Consider the following 20,767-nt stretch of genomic DNA (forward strand, 5'->3'; position numbering starts at 1 on the left):
AGGTCGAATGTCCTGGGCCACTGAAGTGTTCCCCAACTGGGAGGGAACACTCCTCTCTGTTGATTGTTGTGAGGTGCCCATACAACTCCATACAGCCCTGTCACATTAGGTGCTGCAAGACGTGTCAGAGTGTGGACATGGATACCACCAGTATGCATGGGGACACCTCCCACCATGTACATGGCAGGTACTCAGGTGACTCAGCCAATATTGTCTATCTTATATGTTGCAGGCAAGGATGCCATGAGGCATGGTACATTGGAGAAACTGAGCAAAAGCTATGGCGATGGATGAATGGGCACCCCACAACAGTTCTCTGGGCAATTAGGAATGGGCAATAAATGCTGGCTTGACCAGTGAATGCCCTCAATACATGAATGAATTAAAAAAGCTCCATTTTAATTGCAGCGAGGGCAGAGAGAACAATGACTGGGGGCTGCTGGGAAGGTAAGCAAACAATTTAAGAAGCTGAAATCATTGGGCAGTGGCTGAACCCGAGACACTACCTGTGTAGTGTCTCCCACCTGCCCTCCTCCTCTAACCAAAAAAAAGACTCTGTGGTGTGTTGATAAGGTAAGGATTTTGGTAAGTTAAGGTAAGTTGGTTTAAAAAAAAACTTCTCTTTCCTTTTTCGTAACTTCAGTCTCAACTTAGGCTTAAGATTTAAAATGGCAGGAGATCTGAGACCCATGCTACGCTCCTCTTGCTCAACGTGGGAGCTCAGCGACACAGCTGGTGTCCCTGGCTCCTTTGTGTGTGGGAAGTATGTCCAGCTGCAGCTCTTGTTAGACTGCATGATGGTTCTGGAGCTGTGGATGGACTCACTTTCGAGCATACACGATGCTGAGAGGTCGTGGGTAGCACGTTTAGAGAACTGGTCACACCGCAGATTAGGATTGCTGCGGGAGAAAGGCAATGGGTGACCTAAAGGCAGAGAAAGAACAGGAAGGCAGTGCAGGTGTCCCCTGCGGTCATCTCCCTCCAAAACAGGTTTTGGATACTGTTGAGGAAGATGGCTCACCAGGAGAAGTTAGCAGTCGCCAAGTTCATGGCACTGTGGCTGGCTCTGCTGTACAGAAGGGCAGGAAAAAGAGTGACAAGGCTATAGTCATTGGGGATTCAATTGTAAGGGGAGTGGATAAGCATTTCTGTAGTTGAAAATGAGACTCCCGAATGGTATGCTGTCTCCCAGGTGTACATGTCAGGGACGTCTTGGATTGACTGCAGAAAATTCTCAAGGGGAAGGGTGAACAGCAGTGGTTATGGTGCATGTAAGAACCAATGATATAGGTAAAAAATGGGATGAGGTCCTACACAAAGAATTCAGGTAGTTAGGAACCAAGTTAAAAAGTTGGACTTTAGAGGTAGTAATCTCAGGATTGCTACCAGTGCCACGTGCGAGTCAGAGTAGCAATGATAGAATATTCAGGATGAGTGCGTGGCTTGAGAGATGGTGCAGGAGGGAGGGGTTCAGATTTTGGAACATTAGGACCGGTTCTGGGGAGGTGGGACTATTTCAAATCAGATGGTCGACAGCTGGGCCGGACTGGAACCAATGTCCTTGGGGTGCTTTTGCTAATGCTTTTGGGGAGGGTTTAAATTAATGTGGCAGGGAGGATGGGAACCAAACGAGGAGGTTAGTGGACAGGAAGGCGATAGTAATTAAAGCCTGTAAGGAACTAGATAATTAAGTCAATGTGACTAAGGGGAAGAGTATGCAGGAAGCGGCAGATGAATGCAGAGGGACTGATGGTCTGAGGTACATTTGTTTTAATGCAAGAAGTATGGTAGGTAAGGCAGATGAACTTAGGGCTTGGAGTACTACCTGGGAATATGATGTTATTGCTATTACTGAGACTTGGTTGAGGGAAGGGCATGATTGGCAACTAAATGTCCAGGATATAGATGTTTCAGGTGGGATAGAGAGGGAGGTAAAAGGGGTGGAGGAGTTGCATGACTGGTCAAAGAAGATATCACAGCTGTGCTGAAAGAGGCCACTATTAAGGACTCAAGCAGTGAGGCAATATGGACAAAGTTCAGAAATAGGAAGGGTGCGGTAACAATGTCGGGGCTGTACAACAGGCCTCCCAACAGCGAACGTGAGATAGAGATACAAGTATGTAAACAATTTATGGAAAGATGTAGGAGCAACAGTGTGGTGGTGATAGGAGATTTTACTTTTCCCAACATTGACTGGGATTCACTTAGTGTCAGAGGATTGGATGGAGCAGAATTTGTAAAGAGCATCCAGGAGGGTTTTCTAGACCAGTGTGTAAGTAGTCCAATTCGTGAAGAGGCCATACTGGACCTGGTGTTAGGAAATGTGCCCGGCCAGGTGGTTGAAGTTTTGGTGGGGGATTACTTTGGGAATAGTGATCACAATTCCATAAGGTTTTGGATACTCATGGACAAAGATGAGAGTGGTCCTAAAGGAAGAGTGCTAAACTGGGGGAAGGCCAACTATACTGAAATTCGATAGGAGTTGGGGAATGTAGGTTGGGAGCAGCTGTTTGAAGGAAAATCCACATTTGGTATGTGGGAGGTTTTTAAAGAGAGGTTGATTAGAATTCAGGAGTGACATGGTCCTGTGAAAATGAGATATAGAAATGGCAAGATTAGGGACCTATGGTTGACAGGTGAAATTGTGAGACTAGCTAAGAGGAAAAAGGATGCCTGCATAAGGTCTAAGTGGCTGAAGTCAGACGAAACTTTGGAATAATATCAGGAACGTAGGACCAATCTGAAATGAGTAATTAGAGGGATAAAAAAGGTCATGAGATATCCTTAGTGAACAGGGTTAAGGAAAACCTCAAAGCCTTTTATTCATATATAAGGAATGGGTTAGCCCACTCAAGGTCAAAGGAGGAAAGATAAGCATGGAGTCAGAGAAAACGGGTGAGATTCTTAATGAGTACTTTGCCTTGGTATTTACCGAGGGGAAGGACATGGAAGATGTTGAAGTTAGGGATAGATCTTTGATTACTCTAGGTCAAGTCAGCATAAGGAGGGAGGAAGTGTTGTGTATTCTAAAAGGCATTAAGGTAGACAAAGTCCCCAGGACTGGGTGGGATCTATCACAGGTTACTGAGGGAAGTGAGAGAGGAAATAGCAGGGGCTTTAACAGATATCTTTGCAGCATCCTTGAAAATGGAGGAGGTCCCAGAGGACTGGAGAATTGCTAATGTTGTTCCCTTGTTTAAGAAGGGGAGCAGAGATAATCCAGTTGATTATAGACCTGTGAGCCTGACATCATGAGTATCCAAAAACTTATGGAGAAAATACTAAGGGATAGAATATATACCAATTTGGAAGAAAATGGGCTTATCAGTGATAGGTAGCATGGTTTTGTGCAGGGAACGTCATGTCTTACAAAGCTAATAGAATTCTTTGAAGAGGTGACAAAGTTGATTGATGAGGGAAGAGATGGACATTTCATATACATGGACTTTAGTAAGGTGTTTAATAAGGTTCCTCATTGTAGGCTGATGAAGAAAATAAAGTTCGCATGGGATCCAGCGTGTTCTTGCTAGTTGGAAAGAGAACTGGTTGGGCAACAGGAACAGAGAGTAGTAGTGCAAGAGAGCTTCTCAAAATGGAGACCTATAACCAGTGGTGTCCCACTGGGATCCTGGGCTGGGACCACTATTGTTAGTGATATACATAAATGATTTGGAGGAAGATATAGGTTGCCTCATTAGCAAGTTTGCAGATGACATGAAGATTGTTGGGGTAGCGGATAGTGAAGGGGACTGTCAGAGAATAAAGCAGAACATAGATAGATTGTAGAGTTGGGCAGAGAAATGGTAGATGGAGTTCAATCCAGACAAATGTGAGGTGATGCATCTTGGAAGATGCAATTCCAGAGCAAATACAGTAAATGGAAAAGTTCTGGGGAAAATTGATGCACAGAGAGTTCTGGGTGTTCAGGTCCATTGTTCCTTGAAGGTGGCAATGCAGGTCAGTAGAGTGGTCAAGTAGGCATATGACATGCTTTCCTTCATCAGACGTGGTATTGAGTACAAGAGTTGGCAGATCATGTTACAATCATCTAAGACTTTGATTTGGCCACATTTGGAACACTGCATACAGTTCTGGTTGCCACATTGTCAAAAGGTTGTGGATGCATTGGAGAGGGTGCAGAGGAGGTTCACCAGGATGTTACCTGGTATGGAGGGTGCTAGCTATGAAGAAGCTTGAGTAGATTAGGATTATTTTCATTGGAAAGAAGGCAGTTGAGGGGGAAACTGATTGAGGTCTACAAAATCATGACAGGTGTAGACAGGTTGGATAGCAAGAAACTTTTTCCCAGAGTGGAGGACTCAGTTACTAGGGGTCATGAATTCAAAGTGAGAGGGGAAAAGATTAGGGGAGATATATATGGAAAGGTCTTTACGCAGAGCGTGGTGGGTGCCCGGAATGCGTTGCCAGCAGAGGTGGTAGGGGTGGGAACGATAGCGTCATTTTGGATGTATCTAGATAGATACACGAATGGGGAGGGAGCAAAGGGATGCAGATTCTTAGAAAATAGATGACAGATTTAGATAGACGATATGGTTTGGCACAGCCTTGGAGGGCCTTTCCTGAGCTGTAATGTTCTTTATTCTTTGTATATCAACAAGTTTCATCCCAGAGAATAAAGCAGAATATAGATAGATTGTAGAGTTGGGCAGAGAATTGGTAGATGGAGTTCAATCCAGACAATTCTTCAGAATTTGTCTCATTCTTGGTCACACGCAATTCCATCAAAAATGAATAACTCAGTACCTCACTCTACCACAAGCCCATGGATAGCCTCATGATGCTGCATTTCTCTAGCTTCCACCCTAAACTTGTCAAAGAGACCATCCCGCATGGACAGGCCCTGCCCACACACAGGATCTACTCAGACGAGGAGGAATGCTACAGATACCTGAAGATGCTGAAAGACACCCTCATGAGAATAGGATATAATGCTCAACTCACCGATTGCCAGTTCTGATGTACCACAGTGAAAAACCTGAATGACCTCCTCAGGAGACAGACATGGGACAGGACTGGTAGAGTATCCTTCATCATCCAATACTTTCCTGGAGTGGAGAAGCTACACCATGTTCATCGAAGCCTTCAACATGTGACCAATGATGATGAAGAACATCTCATCAAGACCATCCCTAGGTCCCCACCTCTTGCCTTAAAACAACTGCCAAACCTTAAACAGATCATTGTTCGCAGCAAACTACCCTGCCTTTAGGACACATTGACCACAACACCACACAACATCCTCTGCCAGACATGCTGGATCATCGACATGGATACATGGGACACCACCCACCACGTACACAGCAGATACTCATGTGAACCGGCCAATGTTGTCTACCTCATATGCTGCAGGCAATGATGCCCTGAGGCATGGTATGTTAGTGAGACCATGCAGACGTTATGACACAGATGAATGGATACTACAGAACAATTGTCAGACAAGAATGTTCCAGTCCATTCGGGGAACACTTCAGCAGTTAAGAGCATTCAGCCTCCGATCTTCAGGTAGGTGTCTTCCAAGGCAGCCTTCAAAATAGACAACAATGCAGAATCACTGAGTAGAAACCGATAGCCAAATTCTGTACCCAAGAAGGTGGCTTCAGCTTTGATCTTGGACATACATCGCACTACAGGTGACCCCACCACACTGTTCTGTATCTGTAAAATCTTTCTTATTGTCCTGTTTTGACACCATCACCCTGATAACTTGTTATGATCTCTGTACCTTAATTAGTTTATGCAGTTTTGGATTACTTGTTACTTTGGTCAGACTGTCAATATGCAATTCTTATATGTATCATGTTATTCCAGCCATCTGATTGTTTCCAGCATTACCTTATTTTTAATTCTTTTGTAATGATCTTTCCGGCTCAATTAGTTGGATTATAGGTCATAACTTCACTTGCTATTCAGCTGTTGACAATTTACTCACGCTGTCTGACACCTTTAATGACCTGCAGAGACTTCAGCCTATCGACACTAAACTTTGTACAACCTTTTTATCTCTCTGCCTATAAATTCTGTGTCTGTGTTTCTCTTCACTTCACCTGTTGAAGGAGCAGCACTCCAAAAGCTTGTGATTTCAAATAAACCCATTGGACTATAACCTGTGATTTCTGATCTTGTCCACCCCAGTCCAACACCGGCAGCTCCACGCCATGTCTTTTCAAACACATGATTTGGAGGTACTGGTGTTGGACCGGGGTGGACAAAGTTAAAAGTCACACAACACCAGGTCAGAGTCCAACAGGTTTACTTGGAAGTATTAGTTTTCAGAGCGCTGCTCGGGGTGCTCCAAAAGCTGTTTTTTATAAATAAACCTGGTGAACCTTGCAGATGCCGGTGTTGGACTGGGGTGTACAAAGGTAAAAATCACACAACACCAGGTTATAGTCCAACAGGTTTAATTGGAAGCACACTAACTTTCGGAGCGACACTCCTTCATCAGGTGATAGTGAAGGGCTCAGTTGTAAGGCACAGAAGTTATAGCAAAAGTTAACAGTGTGATTTAACTGAAATTATACATTGAAAAATACTCTGATTGTCTGTTGAGTCTTTCATCTGTTCGAATACCGTGATAGTTTCACTTCTTTTATGTGTAAATCACAAAACTTTTTTTAAAAAATTGCATTCTCAGGTTAACTGCAACAATTGGTGTGAGCTAGACAATATGTTGAAGGTAAAAACAATGACTGCAGATGCTGGAAAGCAAATACTTGATTAGTGGTGCTGGAAGAGCACAGCAGTTCAGGCAGCATCCAACGAGCAGCGAAATCGACGTTTCGGGTAAAAGCCCTTCATCAGGACTGCTGTGCTCTTCCAGCACCACTAATCAAATATGTTGAAGGTGTTAGCCCCCTGTGTTCTCTGTCTATGCCATGATGTTTAGATTGATTCTAATCTAAAAAGTGAGATAATAGAGTCTTACATGGTTTCATGCAGTTTTTGAGCAAAGTACAATGTAACTCTGTGAGTACAAATTCACCCCACAAATGTATATGTATATGTGTGCATGTGAGTCTTTGTGTATGTGTGTGTGGGGGGGGGTGGGGGGGGTGGGGGGTTGGGCCCACAGACAGACAGACAGACACACACACACACAGACACAAAGACCCACATGCACACATATACACATACGTTTGTGGGGTGAATTTGTACTTACAGAGTTACATTGTACTTTGCTCAAAAACTGCATGAATTCAGTTTTGTCATTTACACATGAAAAAAGTGAAACTATCACGGTATTCGAACAGATGAAAGACTCAACAGACAATCAGGGTTTTTTTCAATGTATAATTTCAGTTACATCACACTGTAAACTTTTACTGTAAATTCTGTGCCTTACAATTGGGTCCTTCACAACCACCTGAAGAAGGAGTGTCGCTCCGAAAGCTAGTGTGCTTCCAATTAAACCTGTTGGACTATAACCTGGTGTTGTGTGATTTTTAACCTGGTGAACTATAACCTGGTGTTGTGTGATTTTTAACTTTTCAAACACAGGCAGGCTTTCTCGTAGAGGTTAGTAGCTGCTCTAATTGGCTCAATCTTTCACTTTTTTTCATGCTGTTATTACAGCCCCAAAATCTTACTCTTTCACATGCTGGCCCTAAACTCCTCTGTTCCCTGTGTCTTGACCAATAATTCTTCTTCAATCAACAGAAAAACAGATTTAGCTGATTATTATCATCCTGCTGTTTATGATGCTCTGCTGTCTTCAGGTTGGCTGCAACAGTTCCTATGTCACAGAAGTGACTACACTTCAAATGTATTTCATCAGTTGTGAAACATTGTGAGACATCCAGTGTTTTTATTCTATTCATTCAAGAGACAAGGGAGTCTTTGGCTGGGCCAACATTTTAGTCAATCCCTAATTGCCCTACAGAAGGTGCTGGTGACCTGCTTTCTGAAACTATTGCTGGCAAATTAATCCCATAAAGCCACAAGGCGATCCAGGATTCTGATCCAGTGACACTGAATGAATGGGGACATATTTCCAAGTCAGGATGGTGTGCGAATTGGAGGGGAAATGGCGGGTGTGTTGCCATTCATCTGTTGCTCTTTTCCTTCTGGATGGAAGTTCTCGTGGGTTTGGAACGTGCTGTCTAAAGGACCTTGTGAACTCTGTTGTGTAAGTGCAAATCGTTCTTTATTTTACAGGTCTGTGGTAAAAATAGACCACTAACTCTGAAATGATAAGATATTCCAAAATAAGCCATTTAAGAGCAATAATTAATATCAAGGGTTTTGGCTACTTCCTATCGTATTGTTTGTTATTTGTCCTTGTATCATACTTCCTGATATATTCAACAAATTTAGACTTGCAGTTTGATGATACTTTTCCAAAAGAGGCAGCAACACCAAACTTCTCCACTAGGTAGCAGTAAGTCATTACTATTCATCTTGCTCATTCGTGTACTTTGCTACATAAAGTTGCTATGGAACTGTAACAGATTTAAGAAACATATTAGGAGCTGGCTAGTATAGCAAATGGGTGTTAGCCTGGCACATTAACAGTTGGGGCTGAGTTTTGATGCATTTGTGGAAACCTGGTCCATTTTTTAATGTCAATCATTCTCAGTTGCATCAGGGATCACTTGCAATCCCCTCCACCCCCACCCAACACCACCACAAATCATGTTATTTAACAGGGTGGTCATCCAGCTGGTAGGTGAGCTGTTTTTGAGTTAGTTTTGTTATGGCAATGTTTGACGAAATTAGCTTTAGAGAGTTTTGGTGAGTTGGATCATTCATTCAGGAGAGTAGAGAGATCACCTTTACACAACAAGTAGGTAAGAAGTATTGGGGGCTGAAGTTGCAGTGCCTCTGTGCCTGCAGAATGACAGAGAAATGGAGCAGAGGTTGCAGAGTGGGGAGCATTTGTACAGATGGAGAAAGAGATGAGTTCTCCACAGAAGGTCCTAGCTATCCTGGGTTTTACGGTGGGACTTCTCCCTCCGCCTTACTCGAACACTACCTGAGGTCTACCAACACCTGCAGCTGCTCAGATTGAGTAAGGAGGTGGCCACACAGCTAGACGTCCTCTTTTGACAGAGTCTCCACCCTGACGTGGACAGGTTGTATTAGAGCACCTGCTCAACTTTGTGTGGGGGAATATCCCTCAATACTATGGCACCAGCATTTTGCACCTTACCATCCATATCCAACATCCAATTAAAACATCTCCTTGGCTAAGGTTCTTAAATAAAAAGCACCACTCTAAGCTATCTATAACATCTTCATCAAGTTGTACATGATCTCTTCAAATGGAAATGAACAAATCACCCTTGGATATCCCCTTAGTGCCTATCATGTTGGTGTATTTGCCTGTCATAATTCTCCAGTGCAGGACTATCCTCATTACCTGCAAAATAACCGGTGGAAGGTTATTGACTTTCAATGAAAGAGACTACACATGGCCTTGTCAGATTCCCTTGAGCAACTCTCAACATTGCGAGCCCAGCTTTAGACTACACTACCTGACTATGGGAGGTCTGACAGGCTACAAGCAAGAGCCAGGGCACCAATAGAGTGACAGTGGGTTAGAACACAAGTATTGTCATCCTGTCAGAGGTTAGCAGTCTATTGCAGGATAGTGCCACTGCCACTCCTGGATACTACAGGGCCATTTTTATCATGGTCAATCCACCTAACCTGCACATCTTTGGACTGTGGGAGGAAACCAGAGCACCTGGAGAAAAACCATGCAGATATGGAACAAACTCCATACAGCCGGTCACCCAAGGGTGAAATCAAACTCAGGTCCTTAGTGACACCCCAGAGATTCAATAGGATTATTCTTGATCTGATAATGCTCAACACCACATTTCTGCTTCTTACCCACAACCTTTGCTTCCCTCACTGATTAAAAATCTATATCTGAGCCTGGAATGAACTTAATGATCCAGCCTCAAAAGCTCTCTGTGGTAAATAAACTACTCTCAGAAAAGAAATCTCTGCTCATTTCTATCTTGTACGAGTGATCCTTTATTCTGAAATTATGCCTCTGGTCCGAGGATCTCTGACAAGGGAAGACAACCTTTCCACATATACAATACCAATCTCCTAAGCATCTTGCATGTTTCAATAAAATTGCCTCTCATTCTTCTAAACTTCAATGACTACAAGCCCAATCTAGTCAAACTGTCCTCATACAAAAATCCCTCCATACCCAGGGTCAACCAAGTGAACCTTCTCTGGACTGCATCCAATACGAGTCCATCTTTCCTCAGATAAAGGGCCCAAAACTGTTCACAGAATTACAACTGTGGTCTAACTAAAGCCTTGCAGTAAAATATAACCAAAACCTCGCCGTCTAGTAATTGCCCCACAGCCCATACTTTCAGCCTGACCTTATTGTAGCTGAGTCAGCGTTGGCAGATTCTGACTCCATTCTACCCTTTAAAGTTCATGCAGTGCCAACATCTGAACTGATGGTTGCAAATGATGGTGCTTTCGCATCAACACTGTTCTCCAGATGTTTCCCTTCCCCTGAAGCTAATGACACATGAACAGTTCTTGGATACCTGTGTTCAGAAGGAGAAGGTTAAGGTAAGGGAGGAGAAATATGGTGAAATCATGTTTGCCAAGGGCACATGATTAGCAGATTGCACTTCATGGACAATTGGACAATGAGGGGGGAGTTAGGATTTGAAAAGGTGCTCAGAGTACGAACATATTGTCATCCTAAGTGTCCTTGAATACAATGGGTTCTGTGATGCCTGACCAGATCCGATAGCTCACCATCCCTTCCGCTGTGTTCAGAGATTTTGACCACGCCTGTTGCCCAGCCACTTCCGCTCTGCTTCCGAGAGGCAACCTTGTGCAGGAGGAGGGAGACGGCAGAAATGTCAGGAACTGTGTTGCACTCTGTGTGATGTGCCTGCCATAGTTGAATAGCAGGAGGAATGTGGAAGTGATGAGAAATAGATGTGAGCCTGACAATGTTGAAAAGTGTGTGAGAATGTTGTAGATATTGTGAATGCTAGTTTTGAGTCCTGACAGCTTACAAATTAAATTGTGTGAGAGATTGGTGCTTTGACAGACATGAGACGTTGTACAAAGGTGAGATGATGAGAGATCATTGAACCTTTACATAACTGCAATAGGTCCTCGGAATCAGACCCCTTGAATTTACCTCACTGGTCACTTGTTTCCCTTCCCTTTATACAGCATTCCTTGAGGGACTTCTGACTTGCTGCAAGAAAGCATGGCATTTCCCTACATATGGGCCTCCATCACTAAGGTGAGTAGTGTTGTATCTGTGATCCTGGGAGCCCATTCTCTAACCTGCTATTCTACCATTTGTTTTCCCTGTTGCAACCTATTGCAATAGCAGCAATCAGCAGTAGCTTCCTTTTATGTCAGCACAACTTCCCTTTAACAGAGGCAGTCAGCTGCAGGCTGGCTGAACCACTTTTTGATGAGCATGCACTCAGCTAACAGCATGGGTTGTATTTAACTATATATTACAATCACGCAAATATTAAGGCAAAAGGAGGTTGCCTGCCTCAATTAGATCATGCGCGGATGAATGTGAAATTTTACCCCGATATTCAGTTGGTTAGTGGTAAGATTTTGTGTGTAACATTGAAAACAGCAATGATATGGTTCAATATTATAAAGTATTCAAAGAATATCCAGATCATCCAGTCTGCTGCTGACTATGATTTAAATGGGCCACTTATATTTTTACATGGAGCCTGAAACCTTCCCATTTCACTGGAATCCAGCATTAGTCTGCGGATGCCGAGTGGTGAATCATAATCATATCATGAATTGACAACGGGAGTGTGCATTATTGGGGCATGCTGAGCATTATTCAAGGTGTATATTCTTATATGTATGTAACCATTCTCCTGGAGTGTTTGGATGCACCAACTGATTGACATAGAGATACACATAAAAGCAGATATCATCCCTGCTAGGAACAGACCTGAGTAAATCTGTGTATATGGCAGGGTACAAATAGGACAAACAAACCAAGTCTACATAGGTATGGTCTTCTTATCAATTGCCAAAGGGAATTGTGGAGTCTGGGCACAGTGAAACAGGCAATTGGAAGTTTAAAACTTCCCAGTTAAGTAATGTGCATATATGCTCATCACTACTTCCTAAAATGAGTAATTTGTGGATATTAATGTCAGAAGATTCAGTGTAAATGTTCACAACTATAATTCTGCTAGTTCACCATATAATACAAACATGCAAACACAGATATCATGAGCAGAGTAGATCACTCAGCCCCTCAAGTCTGCTCTGCCATTCAATGAGATCATTGTTGACCTGAGTATTAGCTCAAACCCCTATAACCATTGAACACTTTGATAACCATTGAACACTTTGCTGAATATATATAACTCTACTTCTAGGAGAAATTGATGTTGGAGATCAGAGTCAAAACCTGTGGTGCTGGAAAAGCCCAGCAGGTCAGGCAGCATCTGAGGATCAGGAAAGTCGACATTTCGAGCATCAGCCCTTCATCAGGAATGTTGGGGTGGGGGTTTGGGGGGAGAGGGCAAGGGGGCTGAAAGATAAATGGGAGGGCGAGTGGAGCTGGGCAAAAGGTAGCTGGGAATGAGATAGGTAGGCGAAGGTGGGAGGTGACACATGTACTGAACAACCCCACAGCCCTGTGGCTAAACACTCAACTCCCCTTCATACTCCGCCAAGGGCATGCAAGTCCTTGGCCTCCTCCACCACCAAATTCTAGCCACCCAACACCTGGAGGAAGAACGCCTCATCTTCCACCTTGGGACCCACACAGGATCAATGTTGATTTCACCAGTTTCCTCTTTTCCCTGGCCCCACCTTATTCCAGATCCAACCCTCTAACTCAATACCATTCTCTTGAACTGTCCTACCTGTCCACCCTTTCCACCTATCCGCTCCACCCTCCATTCTGACCTATCAGCATCACCCCCCACTTCCATCCACCTATCACATTTCCAGCTACCTTCCTCCCAGCCCCACTCTCCCTTCCATTTATCTCTCAGCTCCTTTGTGCACCCCCTACCACCCCCGTTCCTGATGAAGAGCTTATGCCCAAAATGTTGACTGTCCTGCTCCTCAGTTGCTGCCTGACCTGCTGTGCTTTACAAGCACCATACCTTTTGATATAAATCTATTTCTACCTTAAACATTTTCAAGGACTCCACAAATATTGTAGAAAAAGACTGGCAGCCTGATCATGTCACCTCCTTCCAGGATCTGCGTCAGGCAACTGTTATTAAACCAATGCATTACACTTTTTACAATCACAGAATTGTAGAATTGAAATGGCACAGAGGAGCCCATTCAATGTCAGTAAAATCAATGATTGCTCAGAACCTATCCAGTTCATGTTTTGAACACTTACAGACCAGCAACATTTACAAACTTTCGGTGAAAAGCCTCTTGAAATCTAACTTTAATTCCAGATTTTCTGTTTGTAATGTTTGAAAGTGAGATTTGTTATTGTGAAGCCCAGCCCAACCAAATAGAGATGGATTTACTTTTAACAATGGGTTTGCATAAAAACTGATTACATTTTTAAACCAGATGTTTGAAACTTGATGGCTCTGAATGTAAAGCATGTAGAGATTAGTTGCTGAAAAGAGTTGCTTCCTCAGTCATTAGTGTTTGGAATAGCTAAATAACTTGTAATGTTGTTTTAATTCTGAGAAAATAACATTTCTTATATTAAAATGTCTACTGTCCATTACTGAATAATTTAGGCAATTTAGGTTATGTAATTTACTTATTTTACATAGGTGTATTCGACCAATATGAAAGATCAAGAAGTTTCTATTAAGAATAATTAAACAGAAGTGTTTCTAACATACCAGATTAGAAGCAGAACACTGGCGCACATGCGGCTTCAGTTAACAGAGACATTCAGGGAGATGTTTGAGTAACTGAGGCCATGCAATTTCCCAATGACTAGTGTTAAAGGTCATGTGAATTTGAGCACTGCAACAACAGTAATCGCTGACCTCAGGGAAAATCTATCTGTAAAAATGTGCTGGAGGGCACATTTGCTACTGACAAGGATAGTCATAAAGAGCACACACGGTTCTAAGCTCAAAGGGATAGTTATGTTTCACTGGATAACAGATCTGTATGAAGTCTCTTGAGTCCTGTATAACTTGATGGACTATTCCAGGTTTATTACTCATTCTACATACAAATTTTAAAACATCTATTTGACAGCTAAAAACTCCTTGTGATTGTATTGACCTGGAATTGATCTACCTTGACTGGCTGTAAAGAAGGATACATTTAATTCTCTCATATTCAACACAAATTGTGATATGTTTTTTTTAGTTAGAATTGATATGTTTAATACATGCAACATTGAGCATCTAATCGGTTGTTTAAGGAGGTTTGACACAAATTATAATTATGATGAATTTGAACATAATTTGGCACTTATATAACCAGGCAAAATTAAAACTGAAAAAATTATCAGAGTAAACCAAGGCTTAATAAGATTCAGAACGCTTATGTTCTGCAGTACAGAACTTGCGTATTGCTGAAAATTATTGTAATGCCATTGTCATGCCAGGTATTTAGGCTTTACACTCATAGGCTGATGAATCATATCTTACAGTATATCCTTTCAGCTGTTTGCAACAAACAAGATACTGACTTAGCAATCCAGCCCACACTTTTAAAACTCACAACTTTGGTCTGAATCGTACATTTTTTTGACTGAATGTAACTTGTGTTGAGATTGGTGCAGTGATTCTCTCTGCGAGTCTAAGCGAGTGTCCTTACCGAATTTTACCAAGCTCACTGCCTTAATTGCTGTTCCCACCCCTTTGGCAAGTCCCATGTCTGATCTCTGCTAATTCTTACCACACACTGTTCTTGGAACAATTTGCTGCTCACTGGATATCTCAGAATTTACCAGCATTCATGGCACAGGCACTATGTTTAAAAATGTGTTGTGCACTTGGGGACAAGCATTATCAGGTCTGGACCTGCCCTGTATGGTTTGTGACATTTGCCCCGTACATGGCTGGCAGAAGAAATTGGTACCCTGCTGTGCAGGTAGTGACCTAAAGGCAGGGTGGCGCCGAGGTGGGATTTCCTTTTCCCCCAGTACCAGCAGCAGAAGCCTCAACACCAGACCATGCCAATCTGGTACAAGGCTGTACCTTGATAAATCACACCTGGAGAAATGCTGAGAAGAAGGTCAATTACAATCTATACTCAGCCAGGATAATGTCACTATCTTATCTCTGATAGTTTGCACTCACTCTGTCTTTGCTCCTGTACCCAACTCCCAACAAGCCCCATGGTCCTGCAGGCTCTCTTTTGCCTGCAGCATCGTCACTCAACCACTGTCATGCACCCCAGCCCACAACCCTGCAAAGCCCTCTGTGCTGCCTGCTCAGTCACTTGGGAAATTACTGGGACAGCTCCCAGAAACAGTAACAGCTGTGCCAACCACTTTCATCTTCGGCAATACCTACCCCCTCCCTCATTCCAGGAGGTAGACAATCCACACTAAGACAGAATAAGTCAAAAGGGCTGCTGTGTTGCCAATTATTGGGTTCTTCACATCCAATGAGGAGAGACTTCTGACCCTAACTGTCCCGAGCAGGTCCTGGACTGTAATTAAAAATTACCCTTAACTAATTGTGCTGGAACTTGCTTAGTGAATGAGAACTGCTGACAACTATAACAAGCTTACTGGCCTTTGCCAAATATCATGCCAAGACATCTATCAAATATCCTGTTTCCACTAATTGGAATGTCAGTATTTAGAGTTCACAATTTTTAAGATTGTCAGCAAGAGAATTAGGAGTGAGATGTGGAGAAACCTCTTTACTTAGAGAATTGTTAAGATTTGGAATGTGCTGCCTGGGAGAATGGTGGGGTCAAATTCCAAACGAGGTTTTGAAAGAGATAGTGATGAATTTAGAGAGCTTTGGAGATAGGGCTAGAGAATGGTACTAGCTGGCAGTTCTTTTGGGAGCTGGTTCAGACACAATGGGTCCAATGGCCTCTTTCTGTACTGTAAAATTCTATAATTCTACTAGAAATAAGAGCCTGCTCTCTCTGATTGAGGGGTCAAAACACAAAAAGGCAAAACAAGGCAAGGCAGAACTTCTATGAGCATCCTTGGCTGAAAATGTCAGTGAGTGATCAGCCCGGAGATGCACCAGTCCATAAGCTGGGTGGACGTCCATTAGTGCAGTGTCCTTGCTGCAACATTTCAATGACATCCAAGTGAATCCCAAAGCACAGCATTGAATTGCAGAAACATCGTACAAGTGGATTGAGCATATGCAATGAGGATTCACAGGCGCTGATACATGTTGGATACCAACGTCTGTAGACATGAGGGACGTGTAACCATAGAGCATGCCCTAAGATATTGATGCCTGGTGTCCAAGATGGAGGTCATTTGGAGAAAGTAATGAGTTTCACCCATCAAGAACTCATTTTGGTTTCTATGTCATATTTTCCCAAAAACTAGGTCGTTCAGTGAGTTTCACAAGACCACATCCGGAATATTATTGTGGCAAGTTGAGCTATTAATAAGGTGATTAAAATGCAATAAAGAGAATTAATTGGAAACTCGTAACATCACTTGGGTGATGTAGTATGATTTTAATGTCACGATGGTCCTCATTGAACATATTGCCTGATTCTGCCACACCTCTCCAAGTCACCCAGACCCCTATCAGACTTTGCCCTCAGTGTCCAATGTTAGAGGTGATTCTGGATAAACCCGTGTGCAAAGAATTACATTAAAAAAAAATTAGGATTGTCAAACCACTAATCAACCTGACTTGGAAATATTTTACTATCATTTACTGTCACCTGGTCAAAATCCTGGAATTCCCTTCCTGATGCCATTGTGGACCAACCTACAGCAGGTGGACTGCAATGGTTTAACAACGCAGCTCACCACCACCTTCTCAAGGGCAGCTAGGGATGGGAAATAAATGCTGGCCAGCCAACAGTGCCCACATCCCACACACAAATAAAAACAATTTGGGCATCCTGACATGTACTGGCAAGTCCGTATGTTACTACACAGGACCTTGTCCCTTGTATACAGAAAGAACTTGTGCACACATTGCACCTGTTTCAAACCAACAGAATTAGGTGACAGCCATTTGCTGCTTCATTTCTCAGGGCAATACCCTGATCAATCAGGATCAACCTGCCTGATTTAAAATGTAAACAAAGCTTGGCAAAAATCTTCGACAAAATGTATTGCTCTTGAGAGAGTACCCAAGAGTAAGTAAGTTGTGATCTGGGGATAAATTAAAATAGTGGAAGAAAGCACAAGTTCAATCTGATTGTAACACACCAATTTCTCCATTTAATACATTTGGCAGTGTCCAAATAATCTGCTCATTAGGGTTAGCACAAGCACTGATGCAAACAAATCAGTGCTTAACATCATATTCACAAGGAACTGAGAGGTTTTCCAATTCTTTTTAATCCACTACTGAAGTTAATGCATCGCAAAACTGGATTTGAGCAACTTGCCAAGAAAATGTTAATGGGACCAAGGTGTACTTTATGAGGTGGTTGGAGTTCTGATTGCCTAATAAAAGACCATTACTGACAGCTAATGTGTCAGCTCCCTGTGGCAAATGATTAGCAGAGAGTTCTTGTAAGCAAATCTGTTCAGGGCTCTTATGATGCGCGCTGGTAGTGTCCCACCTTGTTCAGAGCCTGTGTCACAACATGTCTGCATGGGTTGATTAGAAATATCTCCAGGTTTCATGTTTACACCTGACTGCCAGCTCCTTTTCCATCCTTCATCCCATCTAGGTGTTCTCGGAGAGGAAGCAGGCACTATCTGCTGGTACATTTCACGCCTTCCATGACTTGGACATCTTAGGTCACCACCCAATACTTAAATGTAAAAGTTTCATTTGTGATTTGGACTGCCACTTCTAATTTCTGCTTACAATAGTATAGATTATTGAGAAGTTTGGAAACTTTCAAACAGATATCATTGAAGTGGAAGAAAAATACACATTTTCAGAGAAACTCAACATCATCTGGCAGCAGAGTCACTGGGACCTGAATCATTAACTCTGCTTTCTATCCAATTATGCTGCCAGGCCTGTTGAGTTTCCCTAGCAATTTCTGTTTTTGGTTCAGATCTTGAGCATTTGCAGTTCTTTTTTGGTCTTATCACCAAGTTGGGTGGCAATCCATAACCATAACCATCCATAACCTCCTACAGAGAGAACAGCTTCCTATTGGACTGGTGGTCATACATTATCCATCTTTATCAATGTTACTATTGCACTTAGAATGTCAACAATTTCTCCACATCATCATCTAAATCCATCAGAGCAATTGCAAGAATTGATTTAAACCAATGTGCAGCCAGTATGCAGAAAGAGACTCATGCAGGTGTGTATCAGAATCCCTCAATGCTGTCAGAATGCTCTCAAAATGCAGCAGTCCAACATTTCCATTTACTTCACTGTAGGAAGCAGGCTGAAGGGTTGACTCATAAGAAATCCTTCAACTTGACTGATTGGAAGATAATCCACATTCCTCTCACACTAAGTACATCCACCTAAGAAACACAGGAGTGCTAAAGTGAGAGACAAATGGAGAGAGCAGCATAGTAGCTCAGTGGTTAACACTGCTGTGTCACAGCACCAGGGACCCGGGTTTTATCCCAGCCTCGGGCGACTATCTGTGTAGAGTTTGCGTATTCTCCCCGTGTCTGTGTGGGTTTTCTCCAGGTGACTCTGATTTCCTCCCACTGTCCACAGATGTGCAGGTTAAGTGAATTGATTATGCTAAATTGCCCATAGGTTGGGGGATTGGGTCTGGGAGGGATACTCTTTGGAGGGTTGGTGTGGACTTGGACCAAAGGCCTGTTTCCACACTGCAGGGATGCTGTGAAATGTGTCACTGAGCATGTGTTTAGCATGTTGAAGATGTGTTCTGGGTGTTTAGATTAGTCCAGAGGTATCCACAAGCAGTGAAGATCTACAGTCTCTGAGTTTAATAACCTTTGAGAGTCTTGGTAGAATTTGCTCCACCTTCAACGGTGCACAGCAGATTCAGCAATTGCGGGTTGAGGCAGTGAGGGTGGGGTAGCAGAGCATAAACAGTGGCAGCATTTTAAGGGTATTTCTCTTTCATGATCATTCCTGTGCTGGGTCAGCACAACCTCACTCCTACCTCTTTGCTACACACCAAATTGGTAAAGAACAGTGATTAATAGATTAATAGATTTAACAGTCGTCTTGGTTAAGAAAGCAGACATGTTGGCATGAAAAGCCTGCAATACCATGGTCATGGTCTGCACAATCTCATTGAAAGCAGTGCTTAAAGCTTCATGGAGATAACTGCTTTCTGCATTGCAGACATTCCCACAGTTGCCTTTGTGACCAATTCACTGGGAATCGAGTTGAACTTCTCCATCAATTCTAGTTTTGTGGAGAGTATATATAACACATCTCTCAGTCCGTAATTAACATTCTGAAGTGCTTCCAATGCTGTTCTTATGGCAGCCCCTGGGGATGGTATTGATGCCTAGTGGAGCTGAGCTTAGAGTGGATTGTACCTCTTAATGATAATTGCTTGTTACAACACTAGAATCTACTCATTCTAATTCCTGAATTGCTATTTACCAGGGATAACCTCTGCTAATTTTCTCACTGAAGTCAAGCATTTGCAAGGGTGCATGTCTATTTGTGCTGGGATAGTGCATCCTCAGAAGGACTAATGGCTTCTGAGATATTGTTACCCATGAATGTCACGCAAAACTTTCTGAGGGCTTTGGAAGTTAAATAAATCAATATGAATTTGTCACGGCAAAGTTGTGATCTTGATAATCACTGCACACAAGCATCTCATGTTTCAATCATTAATCGGGTGGCAGAGAGGTATTGAAAATGGCACTGGACTAGTGATTCAGAACACCGGGATAATGATCTGGGAACATGGGTTTGAATCCCACCATGCTAGATGATGACATTTGAATTCAATAAAAATTGTTGAGAAAAGACTCGCATAATGGTGAACATATAACTATTACAAATTGCCATGTGAGTCAGCAATCTTTGCAATTCTGTCATCAGCTATCCACGACTTTTTAGTCTCTCCATCTCAAATTAAAGAAAGTAGATTAACTCCATTATTTTTCACCTGGTGAGGTCTTGTGGCTCAATGGGTAGAAGCTCTCTCTTGGTGCCAGAAGTTCCAGGTTCAAATGCCACACCAGGATTTGATTATCAGGGAAGATGTGTTCATAACAGTATTAAATCTATAATTTTTTCCAATACACCAATGGCAAGTGGTATGAGTGAGAGGGAAGAGCCTCTTGGTCAGCCATGCTTGATGGGAGGTGACACCCTCAAGCTATGTCTCAGGTGGATAGTCTCAGGTAGGAGGCTATTGACCTCCTCCAAGAAATGTTGGCTTTTGTAACAGGCACACACATGACTGGAAATCCTCTCCCTTGTATTCACATCTTTTGTAAAGAGGACAAAACTGGATCTGTGGGTGAGTGAAGGCCACCTTTTCAAGTGATGGATGCAGTACATTTGGTAAGGTATCTGTCAGATCAATGCAACACATCACACATTGATTTAGGTAAAAGAAAACTTAGAAGGATAACTAGGGAGGTGAGAACGTAAATAGAAAGCAAATGATACATGGTGCTGATAGTTAACGGATGTGAAGAATGAAGTAATGGAATAAGGGTAAGGTGCAAAAGGTGTGAGTTGCTTCACAATCTGTTGAAGAATCAGCAAACCTAACTGGTTGG

The sequence above is a fragment of the Chiloscyllium punctatum genome, chromosome 8 (assembly GCF_047496795.1).
Source record: "Chiloscyllium punctatum isolate Juve2018m chromosome 8, sChiPun1.3, whole genome shotgun sequence".
Lineage (NCBI taxonomy): Eukaryota > Metazoa > Chordata > Chondrichthyes > Orectolobiformes > Hemiscylliidae > Chiloscyllium > Chiloscyllium punctatum.